The 20459-nt window shown below is 41.0% G+C and overlaps 1 protein-coding gene and 1 long non-coding RNA gene across 3 annotated transcripts in view; one reads left to right on the top strand and one right to left on the bottom strand.

The window, feature by feature from the left end:
• LOC309625419 overlaps positions 1–19809 on the bottom strand; it is a 606027-nt gene extending 586218 nt beyond the window's left edge. The window contains exon 1 of the long non-coding RNA XR_014242515.1: positions 4227–19809. This is a non-coding gene — a long non-coding RNA (uncharacterized lncRNA). The remainder of the gene's footprint in view (positions 1–4226) is intronic.
• The window catches only part of GNG2 (G protein subunit gamma 2), a 129459-nt gene that overhangs the window by 69126 nt on the left and 39874 nt on the right, over positions 1–20459 (top strand). The gene's annotated exons all lie outside the window — the stretch shown is intronic.

Here is a 20459-nt window from a genome sequence, read left to right as displayed (position 1 = left end):
AATGAGTTTTTGTTCTTTTTAAGCAACATAATGAGACCTCATAAATTAAACTAGGGAAGGAGTTTTCAAGTCATGAAAAAATTCATTAAAATATTATAAGCTTTAACTTCTGTCTATTGCAGAGACTCTGTTTTAATGAAGCTAATGAAGAATTGTAATAAGCAGCATCATTTTCTCTTCATTTCTTCATGCATCCAAATCTCTAAAACCCTGTCATTTTTTCTTTGTAGTAGTTTCCTTAGCACTTTCTTCATAAATGGTACTCCCTGGATTCAGTTGGTACCTGAATTTTTATTAAATGTTCAATTAATAAAGAATAAATTGAAACTTTACTATATATCTTCTTCTTCTTCTTCTTCTTTTTTCTCCTGTGTGCTTGTGTGTATAATCATGTGACAGCCAAATAAGTCAAACTGTAAAACTCTAGCCTCTTCCTACATACTCCTTAGATTGGGGGATATCTGAAATAGTTTAGAAGATTATACTTCTTTAGTAAAAGAGAGACAAACTAGGATAGTATGATGGGAAGAAAATTGTTTGTGAATCTTGTAAAATATAAAATGTAGCTTTTTAGAGACTTCCGGGGAGGTCCAGTGGTTAAGATTGCATGCTTCCTCTGTAGGGGGGCACAGGTTCCATCCCTGGCTGGGAACTAAGATCGCGCATGCCGCGTGGTGCAGCAAGAAAAAAATATATATAGCTTTTTAGATAAAAAGAAAAGGAGAAAAAAGAGAAAAGAAATTAAGTCTACTTAGAGAAAACATAGTTCCCTGACATTTTTCTGGAGACCCAGGGCACTAGGATTCCTTCTAAATGGTCCTTGCGTAGATTGATCCCTTTCTGGGGGAGGAGACCCCAAGCGGTTGTGAGAGCCAACACCTCTTAGCCCTGACCACACAGCCAGACCCCACTCCCAATCATCCACCAAACCCGGGAGCCTTTACTCAGAGAAGTCTCTGCTGCTTCCCACTGCCCCTCTGTCGTCCCCAGTCGTGTCGCATCTCCTCCCCATCTTTGGTTTCTCCTCCCTCTCCAAAGACTGTTCAGAAGGAGCTCAGTTTTTCCTAAAGAGTAAGAAACAAAAACGTCTTTATGTGGGAGTCTGCTTAAGAAATAACCGACTTCTGTTTATAAAGGCCCCTTTCATTCTGTTTGCTGGTCTGTGCTTCCTGAGCAGCCGCGGGTGGGACGGCTCAATGGAGCTCAGTCACAGGCTGCAACTGCTAATTTCCATCCAAGGCTGCGCGGGGGAGGAGAGGGGGAGGGGGAGGAAAGGGTGCGCGTGGCCCTGCAGACGCTCTCCCAGGTCACCCAGAGCCACCAGCTCTGCCTTTAAACAGACCAAAGCGCATTTCCTGAGCAGGGCGGTCCTTTCTACCAAATAGCTTTCTGTATGGTTTGCCATGTACAGGGTGGTTTTATTTTTCACAAAATGCCCTTACTTAAAAATAACAACTGAGCAGAGAAAATAATAGGCATTAAGTAGAAAATGGTTGGAACCTAAGGTTTCTTTCTGTGGCAGGCCTGCAAAGTGGTACCCTGGTAAGCCAGCCTGCGGCGTTTCCTGTTGCAACCATCAGGGTGGTGCCCACGGAGAGGCGGAGCTATTCTGAGAGTTCCCTCTCGGTCTCCGGTCTTAGGTTAGAATTACATAGAGGTCATCACACAGTCCGCACGTTGAATCGGAACTGTGGAGGTAAAGAGAGGGTCGGTTTAGTGATGCACAACTTTTTTTTGAAGCTGTGAAATCAAATGGTTAGTTTCACTTTTCCCCATACATATATGATACATATGTATACACATTTTCATTTTTCCATTCTGCATTGGTAAATATATATATTTTGTATATATATTTAAACTATATAAATATATTTTATATTTTTATATAAATTTTATATATAAATATGCAAATATTTAAAATATATATTTATATATTATGTATACATGATTTAGATTTAAATGAAAAGGCATTTGTATGTGGGACTCTAAATGAATTTCATAGCATCTTTATAAATGTACCAGGATTAATATGGTAAAAGTTTCACTCTTTCTTATTTTTAAAAATTTTACATTAAACATGGAATACAATGCAAAATGGATATGGATTTAAGACAAAAATGGAATGTAACCCTTGCTTGTGGAAGGAAAGGCTCAGATTCCCTAGGGGCACAGATTTCCTCTCCTCTCTCAGCCTCAGAAGATACCCTGAGACACTGGGCAGCAAAAAACAGAAAGATTCTCTGATCAAAGATAGTTAAATCTTCCGCCCCTACCTTCATTCTGTAATTGTAAATTCAGTAGCCTTTTCACGTCTCTCTTTTTAAAAGCATATGTCTCTTGATTTACGCTGTTGGTCCTTCTCATCTTAGTTTTACTAAGTTGAATTACTTTAAACAGCTGGCTTTCTGTTCTGATTAGCTTCACAGACCAAATCAGAAGCCGTGAGTTCCTAACGTACGGTCACTTAACAATTTTGTGGACTAGAGCAAATCAGTTCATTCACTTGAGCCCCAGTTTCCTAAATGAAAATAGGCATAATAGCACCTGCTTTGCCATCACAGAACAGCTATGGAGTCAAAATGACATAATGTACATGGAAGACCTCTAGTAAATGATAAAATAAATATGTCATCTCTCTGAATAATTTTAGTTGAGATTAGTGGCACATTATCATGCTTAGTAATGCATTTTACTAATGTATTAGTCAACAGATGAAGAAGAATGGTGTCGGGAGAGGTAATTTTGAAATATTGGGTTGGCCAAAAAGTTCGTTCGAGTTTTTCCTGTAACAGGAAAAACCAGAACAAACTTTTTGGCCCTCCCAGTAGTCATCTAGGAAGATCAGACCGACAGCGTTACTTCAGTGAAGGATTTCAGTATTTGAAAGTATCACAGGTCAGGGGAGAGAAGGAAGAGGAAAGAGGTGAGTAAATGCCAGAACAAAGTTCTGCTGTGTGGTTCAGCACAGGGAACTTGAGGTCAAAACAGCCCCTGATGACCCAAGTTGCTATAAAGGAAAAAGTCCATAGATGACATTTATCTTCAGTTGTTAGGCAACCCCCAAGACACAGACTGTGGAGTTCTAAGTATAGTATTTCTCAAAGCGAGGATCTGCCCAAAGTGCAAATATTTGAAGGTCAACACTGGTCCCACTTAGCTTTCAAAATAAGCAATGCTCTTGTCTGGTGCAGCCTGTGTCTCCTCCCTGGTGGTCATCCTCATAACAGCCAGAGGTTTCTAAGCATGTACTATGTATGGGGCACTATTCCAGCATTGTGCATATATGACTCATCTTATTTTAACCTCACAGCAACCGAAGAACTAGATGCTTTAAATATTCCCATTTTACAGTTGACAAAACTGAGGCCGAGTGTTTAAGAAACTTGACCAGTTCGTATCGGGCAGAAGGTCCAACTGAAAGGCGGTAGTGTGACTATAGAACTGGATAGATTCTGTGTCTCCCTGTACTTCCTCCCAACCGATGGCATAGCCATTGCAGACCAAGTGCAGAAGACAGCAAGCACTCGCAGTCTGCTCCTCTGAAAACCAGAGGACGTGCCCTTCTTGGGGGCCTGCTGCTCAAGTTCTCTTCTGCAAGACTTGACATTGAAGCCTTAAATATACTTGGAGAGGTGAGGACAGAGTAGAGCCAGAAAGGGAAAGCCTCCAAGGAAGTGACCAGTTGTGCTTCTGTTTTCAAAGTTGAATAAGGATTTGAGAAGAACAGAGATCTAGGGAACGAAAATGTCCATTTTTTAAAAAGTGATCTGTTAGTATTTAGTGAGCTCTCAAATCTGCTCTTGGCACTGGCTTGTTTTGCTGTCTTCCAAATCTTCTGAAATCCTCAGTTTGACATTATGTTTGCTTCTAACTCCCTGCTTCACCGAGACGCATTTAAGTTTATTTAGAGAAAAGTCATGAAGAGCAAAGCAAAATAGTGGATTTTAGATCTTAACTTTTAACAATATCCCATCTCTTCCCTTCTAAACAAATCATAGAAATTACAGGCAAGAGTAGATCCTTATGTTAGGGAAAAAACAGAGGGTTTATATCTGACTCTAGAATGAGCTTTGGACTAATTTGGGGGAGGGGGGTGCAGTGGGCAGAAATGTAGGCCAAAGTTTCATGTTCTAGCACATGACCGACCCAAAATGACCATTGACACAGGAGCATTGTGGCTCCAATGCTGCTCCCTGTCAGAGATTTCTAACTTTCTGAAAGATTACTTTTGTTATCCTTCACCAACTATTATTTTTTTAAGTCAATAAAAGATAGACTAACATTTATAATAGTCTAGGTATTAAAGTCACCAAGACAGTAATCAGTTTGAGAAAACACTTGGATATAAGTGCCAGATGTTTATATTTCTCTATCTTCAGACTCATTCATTTCACTCATGGCCCAATCAATAACTCAATGTGTGGGCACCTTTCATAAGCTCTTGTCCAATCAGAAAGAGGCAGCCAGTTGGGGCAGATAACGACTGTCTGAATTGGGGCAGGGTGCCAAACGTACTTCAATGATTCCTTTACTTGGGCTTTTAATGAAGAGAAGAGTCTTCCCTCCTGCCTGGGATGTGCTGGCCTTCTCATTTTTTGTCCCCCCCTGACCATTAGCGGTTCCATTTGGTAAGATAATTCTATCTGAGTGAATAGTCAGTCCAGCAACATGGGAAATAATTTTGTCTGAGATCAAATGTCTACTGCTTATCTGGAGCTGAGGTCATGTTGAATTATAATCACCACTCTTCTTTCCTCTGATCCCTTTTCCCAATTTAATAGCATTAAAATTCCTCATATTCAGATTTTCTTTTGTAAGTCAGGGTCTCTAGTTCAATTAAGACCCAGCTGCCATTGGATAAATAACAGCAAACAGTTATCAGGCCTCTGAAGTCAGGCGGGTCGGATTCTTTGTGTCATTGGCTCAAATTGCATTTCCACGAGTTCGGTTTGTCTTGATCATGTATGTGGCCAAGGATCAAATATCAATTCATGTCCAAAGCTGGAGAAGACTGTTGGCATCTTTCTTTTCTGCTTCTGCTGTCAGCTTCTGTCACATACTTAACTTAAGTTCCTTGCCTTTCTCACTGTCACTTGGACCGTTCCGTTTACCTTTAAGTATATGACTTGGACCAATCATATACTTCTATATTGAGCATGCCCTCAAGTGCTTTGCAATTATTAGCTAGAGAAAAATTATTTTTTGTACTTCAGTGTTTTATTATTCAAGATTAAATCATAATGTTCCTTACACAGGTATTACAAAACAAGTTTATATTAGTACTTATTTTGTTTCCAGGGGGACCCTTTATGTATCAGAGTCTCTTTTTTTTTTTTCCAGCTTTATTGAGATATAATTAGCATGTAACATTGTATAAGTTCAAGATGTGCGATGCAATATATTTAGAAGTAATTACCACAGTAATGTTAGTTAACATATCCATTGCCTCACATACTTACCTTTTTTATGTGTATGTATGCACTAAGAACATGTAAGTTCTGCTCTCTTAGCAACTTTCAAGTATATAATACAGTATTGTTAACTATAGAACTATATTCACCATGCTGTACATTAGATTCCCAGAACTTATTCATCTTGTAGCTCTTGTAGCTGGACGTTTGTACCCTTTGACTGACATCTCCCCATATCCCTCACTCCCAACCCCTGGCAAACACCATCTTACTACTTAGAGAGAAATTCTTACTTAACACATCACTGTATTTCACAGTAGTACTGTAAACTCTAATTTTTTTTCTTTCTCTCTCTGGAAAAGAAATGGGTTAGGTACCCTTCCTAGGTGCTTCCGTTATACCCTGGGCTTTCTCCTATCTTAGCACACAAGACACCATGTTGAAACTACCTATTTATGGGTCTGTTTTACCTATAGAGTGTGGGCTTCTTGGAAACTGGGGTTGCGTCTGGTTCTCTGTTCTACCCCTGGCTCCCGGTACCGCCTGACATGTTAAGTAGGCAAGCTCGAAATCTCTTGATTATACTGAGATTTGAAAGGAAACTAGTGCCAGAAGGCTGGCAAGATTTCTGTTTAGTTGCCCAGTTACGTTAAATAAGGCCACCCAGATGTTGAGAAAGAATGATCTGTTACTTAAAGGAAGACAATGTTTTTGAAACTACGCCTTCCGGCGTTCTTAGCAAATAATGAACCGATCCCCTTGTGTAACCAGATTCGTAAGGTTTTGTCATGACACCAAAACACTTCGTGGAAATACCAAGTCTCCTCTGAAGTCCCTGCTGGGTGTTTGGCTTTTGCCAGCCTTTGTACCATCACAGTAAACGGTAGGAACTGAACCACAGTCTCATATAATTTATGTACTCTCTTTGTTCTTACCAGACCATAACTTTAGTCACTTTTACGGACTTTTATTTACAATAGGAAACATTTTACAAGCAAGTGGGATTACTGATGTTAGGGTTTTTTGGACCAAATCCCAGGAATTTCAAATGAATCTGTAATGCCAGAGTATTAATGAGACCTCTGTAAAATGAATTGGGCTCATTTGCCTAATCAGGGGTCACCTGAATGATGGCCCAGCAAGCGAACTGGCGTAGATGCAGGGCTAGTTGTTGTTTCTTTTCCAACTATTTGAAATAGCTGCTCTAATGGGGCCGTTGACCACTTCTGTTCGTCCCATTCCTGTCTACTCCCCGATGGTGGATGCAGCACACATCCGCAGGAACCATTTAACATTTGCCGAAGAAGTGAAAAGGTGTGAGGGCGCTAAGAATCTAGAGTCACTCACTAAGCAGCCTTTCAGGACACACAGGCTTTCTGAAAATGAGTATCCATAAACCACAGAATTCTCTAGGAGCTCTGGCAGAATTTGTTTCTCCAAGCGAGACAAAAGGTAAAGAAAGAATACACAGGCATTAGTCATAAATATAAGCCTTGTGTGTTACAGCCCAAAGTAATCGAGTGTGGGTGAGGTTAATGAACATCCACATGTTGCAACTAAAAGTACGTCTACCTCTCTTTTCTCTCAGTTTTGGTGCGATTTTCATGGAAATATTCCTTAGGATGAGAGAAGACCAAATCCCTTGATCTTTCTATGCTTGGTAGGGTGGAAAACACAAGGAAGAGGTGAGGCTGGTTTTGAGAGATGAGGCTGGCAGTAGTAATTGAAGTAGGTTGCTCTGATGCCAGTTTGACAGATAAATGAAAGTCTTCATAGCAGAGTTTCAGTGCCTCTGGAAAACTATTTGCTAGGATGATATTATCTGTTCTCTCCAGCCAGAAGTAAATGTGTCATCCTAGTTTTAAACTCGCCAGTAATGAAAGCATTTATCTCTAGAAATTCCAGAATATGTTTCTACACATATGACTAATCACCACCCCTGTCTGTGAAGTGGCCCATTTATCTTAGCCTCAACCTGCATGACAGTGTAAATAACCCTCAGCCAAGCGAATAATTCTCTAACTGGGCATGAATCGCTCTTCTGACTCTTCTGTGCGTACTTCCTTTGATGTGTTTGGTTAGCACACTGTACAAATACGGTCTGAACACTTTCATTCCTCTGCAGCAGAATCAGCTTTGCTTTATTTCAGGACCACAAACTGCTTGATCAGCCCTGTCCTGCCTGTTCCTTGGTGATGGGGAACACAGTAGCCATGAGCCTGGCCCATCCATCACCACCATAAGCAAAATGTTCTGGATGTGAGCTCCATCCTTGGCCCTGCTTCATGGAAGAAACTAGTCATTTTCATAGGAAAAACCTAGTAAGAAAAGGGATTCTATTTTCTGGGGTTTTCTAGTGAAAGTACTAGTTCTCAGAGACATAAGAATTGGCTTGTAGTCACCATCTGTGACCTTCGTCAGGTCACCTGATCTCTTTATTTCTTCATCTGCAAATCTGGTTCTGGTTTGCCTCAGAGGTGTTTTCCTCAAAACAGTGGAAAATACAATATGAGTTCTTGAAGGTAAGCTTCCACTATTGTACTTATCATTCTATATTGATGTCCTAAAATTAAATGGAACAAATAAGCCTCAGGAATATCACCTAGAAGTTAGTATCAAATCCCCTAACCTTCAGGTAAAGGCAACATTTAGAGTGTCCATCAGGAAACCTGCTTTAAAGCTAACTTCCTGTAATTTTTTTTTAAGTCCCAAAATACCAAAGCTCTCAAAGCCCATCTATAAATGATCAGTAAAAGCAAACCCCCTTCTGGGAAATGACTTTTTGGACAAAGGTATTATAGGTGCCTCATTCATTCATTCATTCTACAAATAGTTATTTAAAGCCTGCTGTGAGCCAGGCACTGTTCTAGGCACCAGTGATTCAGTAATGATCAAAACAGATGAATTCCCTGTGCTCAGGGAGCTTATATTTTAGTGGGCAATACAAGCCATAGAAATAAATAAAGATAAAATATGTCAGATGGTGATAAGTGCTAAGAAAGAACATAAAACTGGGTAAGGGGAATGAGAGGTGTAAGAAGGAGGGGTGATTTTTTAGACAGGAAGGCCAGGGACGGCCTCTGATAAGTTGGTATTTGAGCAGACACCTGAATAAAGTGAGGAGGTGAACTATAAGAAGAGCATTCCAGAGGGGTCAGGAGGTGCAAAGGCCCTGGGACAGGAGTAGGCTCGCCATGTTCAAGAAACAGCAAGGAGACACTGTAGCTGTATTAGAGTGAAAAGATGAAAGATGAAATCAGAGAGATGCCCATGGAGCTTATTATTCAGCTCTTGTAGACCATGTAAAGGACTGAGCTTTTACTCTGAGTGAGGTGGGAAGCCATTGGAGAGTTACAGGCAGAGGACTGACATCATTCTGACATACCTTTTATTAACAAACACTCTGGTTGCTACATGAAGAGAAGACTGAAAGGAGCAAGGGCAAAATCAGGGAAGACAGGATGATATTGAAATGTTCAAGCAGGAAATAAATGTGGCTAGGCCAGTATGGCAGAAGTGGAAGGGAGGAGAGAGGGGTGATTCTGGATATATTTTGAAGGAACAGTTCAGGGATTTGCTGGGAGATTGGAGGTCAGATGTGAAACAAAGAAGCAACAAGAATGTCCTCGAAGTTTTTAATCTGAGCAACCAGAAGAATGGAACTGCCATTGACTGCATGAGGAACACTGTGGGAGGAGCAGGTCTCAGGGGAGAAAAATTAAGAATTTGGTTTGGGACATATCAAGTCTGAGATGCCCATTCAAGTAGAGAGATTGAGTAGGTAGTTGAATATATGAGTCTGTAGTGAGTAGGTAGTTGAATATATGAGTCTGTAGTTCAGGAGCAAAACTAGTAATTGAGATATAGATTTGAGAGGTGTAAGCAAAACAATGATACTTACAGCCATGGGTCTGAATGAGATTAGCAGGGCAGGATGGCGATGGCTATTGAATGTTAACATAGGAAGTGCAAACATACTGAGACCTGGGGATTGAGGAGATGAATAAAACCAAGAAGGGAGACTGAGATGGAACTGACAGTAAAGTAAAATAAGAATCAAGAAAGACAGAAAATGGGACTTCCCTGGCAGTCCAGTGGTTAAGACTTAGCCTTCCAATGCAGGGGATGCGGGTTCGATCCCTGGTCTGGGAGCTAAGATCCCACATGCCTCGCAGCCAAAAAACCAAAAAAAACATAAAACAGAAGCAATATTGTAACAAATTCAAAAAAGACTTTAAAATTTAAAAAAAAAAGAAAGAAAATAACAAGTGTTGGCAAGGAGGTGGAGAAATTGAAACCTTTGTGCACTGCACTGGTGGTGGGAATGTAAAATAGTACATCTGCTGTGGAAAACAGTATGGAGAAGCAGCCGCATAGCACAGGGAGATCAGCTCTGTGCTTTGTGACCACCTAGAGGGGTGGGATAGGGAGGGTGGGAGGGAGGGAGATGCAAGAGGGAAGAGATATGGGGACATATGTATATGTATAACTGATTCACTTTGTTATAAAGCAGAAACTAACACACCATTATAAAGCAATTATACTCCAATAAAGATGTTTTAAAATAAATAAATAAAAATTAAAAAATAAAGTATTGTCCCTTAAAAAAATTTTTTTTTAAATAAGATTAACATATGATCCAGCAATCCCACTTCTGGGCATATTGAAAGCAGGATCTTGAAGAGATATTTGTACTTCCATGTTCATAGCAGCATTATTCACAATAGCCAAGAGGTGGAAGCAACCCACCTCTTCATCAGTGAAGATGAATGGATATTCATCTGTGTTCATCAAGTGTTCATCAGTGGATGAATGGATAAACAAAATGTGATATAAACATACAATGATATATTACTTAGCCTTAAAACAGGAGGAAATCCCTCCACATGCTGCAATACAGATGAACCTTGAGGACATTATGCTAAATGAAATAAGCCAGTCACAAAAAGACAAATACTGTATGATTTCACTTACATGGGGTGTCTAAAGTAGTCAAACTCATAGAAACAGAAAGTAAAATTGTGGTTGCCAAGGGGTAGTGGGCGGGGGAAATGAGTTGTTCAGTGGGCATAGAGTTGCAGTTTTGCAAGATGGAAAAGTTCTAGGGATCTGTTGTACAACAATGTGAATATAGTTAACACTACTAAACTGTACACTTAAAGATGGTTACAATGGTAGATTTTGTTATGTGCCTTTTACCACCGTTCTGAATGAATCAATCAAGAAAGAAAGGGCAGCATCCCTGAAGTCAAATGAAGAAAGTGTTTAAGGAAAAGGAAGCAAAGCACTGTGTTAAACGTTGCTAGAAGGTTATAGTTGTTGAATAATGGCCCCCAAAGATATCAAGTCCTAACCCCTGGAATCTGCTATTACCTTATAAGGGTAAAGAGTCTTTGCAGATGTGATTAAGTTAAGGTTCTTGACATGAAGTCATCATCCTAGATTATCCTGGTGGATCCTAAATTCAATGATAATTATCTTTACAAGAGAGAGGCAGAGGGAGGTGACTCACAGAAGAGGAGGAGGCATTGTGACCACAGAGGCAGACATTGGGGTGATTTGGCCACACGTCAAGGAATGCCAGCAGCCACCAGAAGCTGAAAGAGGCAAGAAATGGATTCTTTCCTGGAAAGTCCAGGGTAAATCATGGCCCTGATTTCCACTTAGTGGCACTGATTTTGAACTTCTAGCTTCCAGAACTGGGAGAGAGTAAATTTCTGCTGTTTTAAGCCATGAAGTTGGTAGTAATTTGTTACAGCAACCATAGCAAACTAAGACCAAGGTCAAGTAAGATGAGGACTGAGAAATGCCCATTGGGCTCGGCAAACTGGGAGCTGGACCTGCTGGTGACCAAGACAAATGTAGTTTCTATAGAGTGGTGGGGGAAAGGCTATTTGGAGTGAGCACAGGAAGGAACTGCAGGAAAAATAGTATCTACAGAGAGGCCAGACAAGCTTTCCAGGCCATCTGTAAGGGAAAGCCGAGAAATGGGTTTCTTGCTGGGGAAGGCGTGCAGAGTCAAGGGACAGGTTTTGTTATTGTTGTTTTTCTTAAGATGGGAGATATTTTAGCATGTTTGTATGCTGATGGGATTGTTCCAATAAAGAGGAGAGGAAAATTGGTGATGCAGGAGAAAATGAGAAAAAAAGGGCAAGGATCAAGTCCTTTAATAGATAAGGAAATATGGGATCCCAGGCTGAAGACTCCTCACCAAGACAGAGAAAACAACAGGGCACAAGCAGTTCATCATCACAAGAGAAGAGAAGGCAGAGTTTATGAGCATAGAAGTGCACATGCACATAGGTTGGTGGGATTGGTCATGGTAGAATAAGGGCGTTCTCTTCTGTATGCTGCTAACTTTTCAGTGAAATAAGAAGTAAGGTCACCAGCTAAGAATGACGATGGAGAGAGAGAAGAGGTATTAGAGGCTCAAGGAGAAAGGAGAAGGTGTGAAAAAAGTCAGTGGAAGTTGACTAAGGAAATGTGGAAGAAAATCTGGACAGCACTAAGGACCCACTTGAAGTTAATATCTGTGAATTTGTGCTTATGTGTTTACTCAACACTCTTAGTTGCTCAAGGGTAGATTGGGAGTTGGATTCAACCAGGGTTGGGGGTTTTAGCAGCTGGTGTGATCGAGGGAGAAAGAGGCAGAGTTGCTGTTTGTTTAAAGGGAGTGGCCACATGATGGACTGTGGGAGATAAGCCAGGTAAGGTGGCACATGAGGACATGGGGGTCTTGAGAGACAGTGAAAAGGCAGCAGACTCAATGGATAGGTGTCCTGAATTCTTAGAATCAGGGTGCAGTGCGAGTAATCTGGAAAGACAGGAAATGAACATGAGAGAATGGGGAGCTTGAAACCCTTCTCTCAAGCAGCTGGTGTCCACTTGGTCACAGGGCTTTTCTTCATATTTATCTGCTTCCCTTGGACATTTAATTTTGGAATTTGGGCTGAAACTTAACTACATTGAGAGAGTCCCAGAGCTGTGGGATTTAATGATAGAGTGACAAGAGTGAAACTACGTTATTATCTCTTGAGCAACAAGCAAAAAGAACTAGAAAGGAATCAAGCAGTCATCCACCTCAATCCTCTCATTTTACAGAAAAGGAAACTGAGGCCCAGAGGGGTGAAAAGACTTGTTTATGATTACTCAGCCATGTTGAAACTCGAATCCAGACCTCCAGCCTCAGAACTGACAGCTCTCTTTAATACCCTCCACTGATTCTCACATTTTCTTCATGAACATCAGTTCAGTACCTTGGAGAGCCATGACTGACAGCTCATTAAGCATACGTGTGGCTCTGCTACCTCCATGCCCCTTTGTCTTTCCCTTCACATTTTCATCAAAAGACACCACACATTTACTAAAAGGAGATAGCTTCTAAAAAATTCCTTGGAAATCTACACAATTATCTCTTTCTCCTTCCACATAACATTAAACCTATTTTATTAAAATGTAGAGATCGGCTTAGCAAATACTATTCACTCACTAATCAAGGAACCCCTGTAGTCACATTTGCTGGCTATTTACATTCTTTGCAAAAATAGTACAAAAAATAACTAAGGTGGAAAAATCAAGCCCAGTTCCTCTAGTCTAAATAACTTAAAATGTCTCACTGCTGGGTAGTGATCACCATAGGGTATTGAGGGGTCAGGAGAGAGAGTAGGATATTATTTTTATTTCATTGATCCCTCCCACATTCTCCTAATAGGGTTTTTCCAATGGTGACCACGCATGGGAGGGTATGTGGGGTAGGTGGGGAATTTAGTAAGAAATCTGAACCTTAATAATGCTTCCAATTTAGGGGGTACCAAAATGTTAGAAATACTCAAGAAACAGTGAAAAGTGCATCTAACCAGGTATCTTAAACCCAGATTTAAGTCCTTGATTCTAACACTGGGTTATAGCTACCTTTTCTAAGGCAATTCATTTAATCACTGTAGCCCTTAAGTTTATTTTGTTTTTTTGGTTTTTTTTAATCTGTGAAGTTAGGGTCTTGGTTTAGAGGGTTTCAAATGTCTCATATTTAGCTTGTCTTTAAGGGTTAGTGGCACAAATTTGCAAAGGAGCCATTTTCTAACTTGCTCATTCCTAGAAAAATCCTCAACCCTAATGCTGAAGAGGCCTTCCTTTTTATGAGCCCCCAGGGGTTGCCAAAGCTGGACCAAACTTGTTAAATAAAACATAGGGCCACTCGGGTTCCACATGTTTATAGATATTTTCTTAACATGTGTCACCAATGATTAAAGTGTATTAATTCAGTGGTTATAAAACAGATTTCTGTTTTGGGTAGAGGGTTCTGCAAGGTAACTTTCTGGGTCCTGCTAAACTCTGAGATTTAATAACGCCCTGAACTCCATGGTATATTAAGTAAGGCCAGTTAAGTTCACAGTCTTTCCTTTCTCAGAACTGCTCTTAGTACCTGGGGACTGGTCTCAAAAGTGTTCATTCTGAGGGCAGGCTAGAAAAGGAATAAAGTGAGCGCCAAGGTGGTTAAATAGCTCCTAAAAATAGTATCTACAGTTGAAGTGGTTTCAGGACTATATATACACAATTGTCAAACCCTTTTATCAGCACATGAAAAAAGGGTGAATTTTAATGTGTATAAATTATACCTTGATAAATCTGACTTTAAAAAAAATAGTATCTATAAGATGACTGGTTCCCAAGTCAACATTTCAGACAGTTCCTTTCACCCTTTGGAGATGGCAAATAAATAGCTGTCCTGGGGAGAAGAGTCCCTTTCTTGATTCTACTCCCCTCCAGCCTCAGGGTATTTCTGAACCAGTGTGGGCAGTTGTCCTTACTTTGTGACAAAGTAAAAGAAAACTTGTCCCTTTCTCTTTAATTTCTTACATTTTTCTTCTATTCACTCCAGATAATCAAAGGGATATTGGTATGGCAATTTATTTTATGCACCTAGGGCAGGAGTTCTAAAAACAATATTGATTAAAAGAAGAAAAAATGACTCTGTACTATGTATCAGAGCTGTGTAATAGCCTTAAAAGACATGATATAAAATTTGACACTTGAGTAATGGGGAAACATTAAAATAACTTCATTTTCTTAAGAATGTGGGGGACAGAGGGCGAGGACAAATCTTGCAGAATGGATAATGAGAAAACATCTCAGAAGGTCAGCATTTACGCAGGACCCAGCAAATAATTATGTATATTAGTTAATATTATCTTTCCCGCATGATATTACACACCAAAAATAAACACTTCAAGTGGGAGAAAGGCACTTGAAGATTACTGTGAAGGTGAACTTGGCTGTCTTTCGGTGGTAGGATTATAGGAAATTTTTGTTTTCTGAATCTCTGTTTTTTCCAGCTTTCCAATAATGGCTATGCATGTCTTGTATAAGAAAAAAAGTACATTTAAAAAAGTGAATCGCTCCCTGCCGTCCCTGAAACTCAACTAATAAAAAGGAGATGAGCCCTTCTGGTTTATGTTCTCAGGGCTGTGGGATTCTGTCTGAGATGAGTGGTCACAGATTGGTCAAGGGGCCAGTGCTACCAAGGAGTGCTCGGTATCAGACTGATGTTTACGCCTTCAAACTGCGTTTGTGTGTAACTTTGCACCTGGGAAAAGTTATTGATGATTTAGATGTTGCCCAAAACAACCAAGAAATGGTGAGAGGGAAGGACGTGCACCGGTCTCAAGCTTCTTTTTTTGGCCCAAGAATGTGCGGATACTTGAAGATCAGATGAGATATAGCTAAGAGTCTGGGAGGCGCCCTTTCAGGGAACATGCTTTGTAAGCCCATTCGCTAGCAAACGAAAGCCAGTGTAAGCAACCTGTATCCAGGAGCATCTGTTTGGTGGGGCTGTGGTGAGGGGCATGGATGGTGCTGTGTGCCAGGTACTCATCCTCAGAAGCAGCAAACGTTTACTGAGGACCTAGGGGGTGCTGGCTGTGCTGTGGCGGACTTTCATTCTTTTAACAGTTATTTGTTGAGCGCCTACTGTGAACACGACAGACGAGGTCTTTGCTCTGAGCTTACATCTAGAGGAGGAGAGAGGCTGATCATCAATAAATTAATTCGATAATTCCAGATTATTATAATACATTGAAGAAAATAAGCAGGGTGATGTGCAGGAGAATGACAGGGGCTGGACAGGGGTCCTTTAGATAGTGTGATCAAGAGGAGACTTGGTGTTTGAATATAGGCCAGAAGGAGAAAGTGACAGCTATGGGTTGCACCACCCGGGGGCCTTGCAGCATTGCAAACAGGGGAGACAACAAGTACAAGGGCCCCTTGATGAAACCTAGCTGAGTCTGTTTAACCGGTAAACACAGACAGATTTAGAGCAATTTTTGGAGCTAGAATAGCAGGTTTAATAAATATTTATGAGAACAATGGCTGGATAAAATAAAGATAATTAATAACACCAGTCAGCATGCTGTACTTTCTAAGGCCAGAGAAATGGCTTGCATTATTATAGCACAGGCTCGTAGGCTGGTGTGGCCTTGAGGGGCTGAGGAGGGTACTGTAGTCGCCGAGGAACATTCCTTGGCAGAAAAGAGGCTTGAGCTGGGCTATACAATATAGATGTGTGTGAGGGACGAGAGAGATGGCAAAGCCGTGGCTGCTGAGGGATGAACTGTGTTTGGAGAACAGAGAACAGGCTGATTTGGCTGACGATTAGGGCTGGTGATGTGGAGCAGGCAGTGGAGATTTTGATGGAAATTGTTGCTATGTGTGCACGGACGCCTGCTGGCTTTGCATACAGGAAATTAAATCAGCCTGAGGCGGAGGCAGAAGCCGGTTGGCCTCAGATACTAGGCTTGCAAGTTTAATTCTGTGACCACAGAAAACCTTTCAAACACTATATGTGCATGTGAGCCTTTCCCTCCAGAAGATCCCAATGAAACAAAGTGCCGTCCTAGAATTATTGAGGTGGCCCACAGCGTGCTCACATCCGCCCAGTGGCCGGTTTCCTTAGAAACTTACTATGTGTAACAAGTGCACATGCTTCTGGGCCACACACACTAAACGTTCAATAAATCCTTGTTAACTGATTTTGTATCACAGTTGGTTTTCAAAAAATCAAATCTCTTTAAGGTTGTCAACACAAATTGGAAATTTCAAAATTGGATGTAAAGATGGGTAAAGTTTACCCATCCTCCCCCTCCAAAAAACAAGGTTCCCCCACTCTTTGGATTGTTTATTGAGTTCTTGCTTATGATTAAGGTCTTGATTAATAGTCACAGTTAGTCATGATCGTAGATTTTCCCCTTTGCCTTTCTTAGTCCCTGATTCCCTTTCCATGTTCCTTCCAGGTCACAGTGCTTAGTAGTTGCTCAATAAATGGTGGTGGTCATTCTCTCTATTCATGCCTGCTCCTTCTATAGCACTCCAGAATTTACAAAACACTGTCACAAATGTTGGACACACAGGTGCAGTCTGGGCGTTGTTATCCCCACTCGACAGCTGAGCCACTGAGTCCAAGAACGATCCAAAGATTTCCCCGCTGTAAACAGCTGGGAGTATCAGCCCGGACGAGAATCCAGGTCTTCTCCTAGTACCTGTTTTTCTACTTTTGTACTATCTCTCAGTTGCATCACTGGGAATATCCCCAGACAACACAGTGATTAAAAACTAACCTGAATGGAGGAGGTCCGATTCTTACTGGGGGGACTGTATTGGGGAGCTCAGCCAAGGGACTTCTGGTGTTACCATTTTGTAAACCTAAGGAGCCATCTGAGCAGTGGCGAGGCAGCTCGGGCAGGTGAGTCTTCCTGGACTCCAGGGGCTGCCTAAGGCTTCAGATCCACCAAGGATTTAGGATTAAAGCTGTGTTGTTTTTTTTTAAAGAAATTAATTAACCGATAGGTAATTTCCTACCGAGAGGCAGAGGGCTGCTGCCTGTCAGATCTGCCTTGCCTCTTGTTGTGGAGTATTAGACATCAGTAGGTTCACAGAGCCATTTCTGTGGAAACAGGCTCATTATTTTTCTTTTGTTGGAACCCTACTGATTCGTGGTCTGGGCTTCCATATGAAAAAAAAAAGAAAAGAAAAGAAAACCCAACATATGCCATATAAAATAATAATCTTGTTTCCTTGGAGTGAACAAAGCCCATCTAACATCTAAAAATGCCAGCTCCCATTTGTGGACACAAGCCATTTCCTTGTCCAAGGCTCAGATAAGAACTAAAAGCTTACATGTCATTTCTTAAGCTGCAACATGGCCTATTCACTCCTGTGGCCTTTTACAAAATCCGTGAAATCCATGGCTTTGAGTCAACATTTTTCCAGGGTTATGTGTTTGTCAAGGTCTTTAAAAGCGGCTAACCGATGATCCTCCTTCCAAGAGGAAGCTGTATCTGTGGACATGTGTTGTTTTGAAAACAACGGTTTGCTGGAAAGCGGAGAGCTGTCATTTCAATGAATGGTTTCTGGCAGCAAGTGAGACAGGGAAGCTTGCTGTGTCTTACCCTCCACCTACACAGCCTAGATGGCTCCCATGCTGATTTGAGGAAGTCAGACATCATCTTGTCTTTCTCCCATTTGGTAAGTGGCACCATCCCAGCAAACCACATGGAAATAGTACAGAATGGATTGATTGCTCCCTTGGTTCATTCTGTTCCCTCTTGGCCCCCAGAGCACTTTTGGTTAGTACAGCTTCTACATCAGCCCTCGTTCGCCTTACCTCTCCCTGTAGCTACACAGACAGTAAAAATTGCTATTATGTTTGTGAAAATGGCCAACCTATACCATAGTCTGCAAGCTAGGATCAGTCTGCTGCCTCTAAAAACATGAATTGAGATGGGCTGAAGGAAAAAATCTTTCCCTGGGGACCTTGCTTTAGAAACAGTCTTCTCGCTCACGTTCTGACTTAATCTAAGTCTCCTCCAACCAGGGATGCAGTGCTTACTTCCCTACAATTGTTGTGAGGATTAAATAAGATAATTCTTTAACGTGCTTGGCCCAGTTCCTGACACATGGCAAGCCCTTGATTTATAAGCTAATATTGATTTTGAGTCTGAGTTCCTGGTCCTCTGCTGAAAGAACAGAGCTTTAGGCCTGGAAAATCGAGTTCTGGGAAATGGAAAACACTCAGAGATGTGGAGGGGAGACAGGAGGAGGGGAAAGTCACTTGGAAGGCTCCTGTTTGGTTTTGTTTACAAATTCGTCACCTTAGCCAGCATGGTGCTGATGTCTGACTGTCTGCATCCTCTCCGCCCCTGAGCTCCCTGAGGCTCCCTGGGGAGGATACCTTCCTGTGCCTCCTTCCCTGCTCCCCTCCCTCTTCCTATGCTCACCAGTGCCTCCTGGACTCCGGGATCATTCCACAGCGTCCATCCTATGCAAGCCCTTCCGCTCCTAAGCCTATGTGCACATACCCTACCCTACACCCTGCCTAGTCCCCCAACTTGCTCTCCATCTCTCCATTTTATTCCCATCTCTCCATTTTATTCTCCACCTCTAACCTCTACACTGCTCCTCAAAAATGAGCAAAGGCAAGTGAGGAAACCACGACATTGTGACACCCAAAAGAAATCTTTGTGACGTCTCCAGTTGTTGAAACACATGATTGGGAAAAAAGTGAGCGAGCAAGATGAATTCCACTCCTGATGCCCTGGGCCTTGAAAGTGTTGAGGGAAAAGCAACGAGCTTCACAAATAAATCCCTTATGGATTTTAAATGTCCCTAGTGGCTGGAGAACCAAAAGGAAATTCATGTTTGCTGAGGAGTAGAGATTGCAATGTGCTATTTTGGTATTTTCAAGTCAAAATGGCCAACTGGTATTAGAGGATAATGCCTGACAAAAAACAACCCTGAAAGCTGGCAGGCTATTTTACAATTCCTATTTGATTCACAGTGCAGCCACTGTTCATACATTTACTAGTGTTCTGACTCTGAAAGCCCGTCACAGGAAAGGATATTAAATGTCCTCCCTATATAGAATCTAATCCATTTGATGATGATGTACTTACTTGTTGCAGAATAAATTGCAGTAGGGATCAAAAAATGAGTGGCAGAATGACCAAGCTCAAACTTGGGTTGTGTGTCTGAACAGTTAAAGACATTTTTCCAGGTGACTAATTGTAGAAACTCTGAAGAATTCTAAATTGGAATAGTTTGGAATTAGTCCTCTAATTTAAAAGCAACTACTAACCAATCACCTATGCTAGGGCTAACTGACAAATGAGAATAATAAAGATATCATCAAGTGACTGGGAGACTATAAACCTCTAATTTGTTTTCTAGACCTAGAAATTGTTTGTTTTATTGCCATTGTAATCCTAACCTGGAAATATACAAAACAAATAAATCAAACCCCCTCAGCCCCTACTGCAAATATCAAAATGTAGTTCAGAGAAACACACAGTTGTAATTAAAATGAAAGGCCATAGGGAAGTCTGCCTGGATCCACACTTTAAAAACACCATTAAAGTATGGAAAGAATGGAATCCTCCACAATTAACCTACAGTCTCTAAGGCAAAGATCCCTCAATCAAAACACTTCTTTATCTTTGTGCCACAGAAATAAGGGGTGGTGTGTTGATTCCCAACACTAAATGACAAGAAAATGTATGGTTTCTTAACAGAAAAGTTCCTCCTGAAAGAAATTAAAATACCGGATGTATTTTTAGAAGAAGAAAACTCATCTGATGGTTATAACAGGCGTGTCCCTCATTTTGGGGGATGGGGAACAAGTCTCATCAGTTGAAAAGAATAAAATGTCGTCTGTTATTATTCATGGGTTGGGAATTCAGGTGGGATAATTAGGACATTCTTCCATCAATCTCTAACACACAAGCTCCGTAATTATTCTAGGGGTTTTTGTTGTTTGTAATTTTTTTTTCCTCACTGGTAGATATAACTCAGCATAATCTCATTCCACCAGCGCATTGCAAGAAAGAGACTGTGCTCTTTTTTGAAATGAACATGGACTAAACATCCATAAAGCGTAATAATGCTAATGAGAATTATGAGCACTTACCACTTATTCATCACTGGGAAGGTAATAGGGATCATAAGACATAAGTATAAAAGCCCAGTGAGTTGAACCTTTTCTTTTTCTTTTTTTTCTTTTAA

The sequence above is a fragment of the Balaenoptera borealis genome, assembly GCF_965194805.1.
Source record: "Balaenoptera borealis genome assembly, chromosome: 3".
Lineage (NCBI taxonomy): Eukaryota > Metazoa > Chordata > Mammalia > Artiodactyla > Balaenopteridae > Balaenoptera > Balaenoptera borealis.
This window is presented reverse-complemented; position numbering and strand designations above follow the sequence as displayed.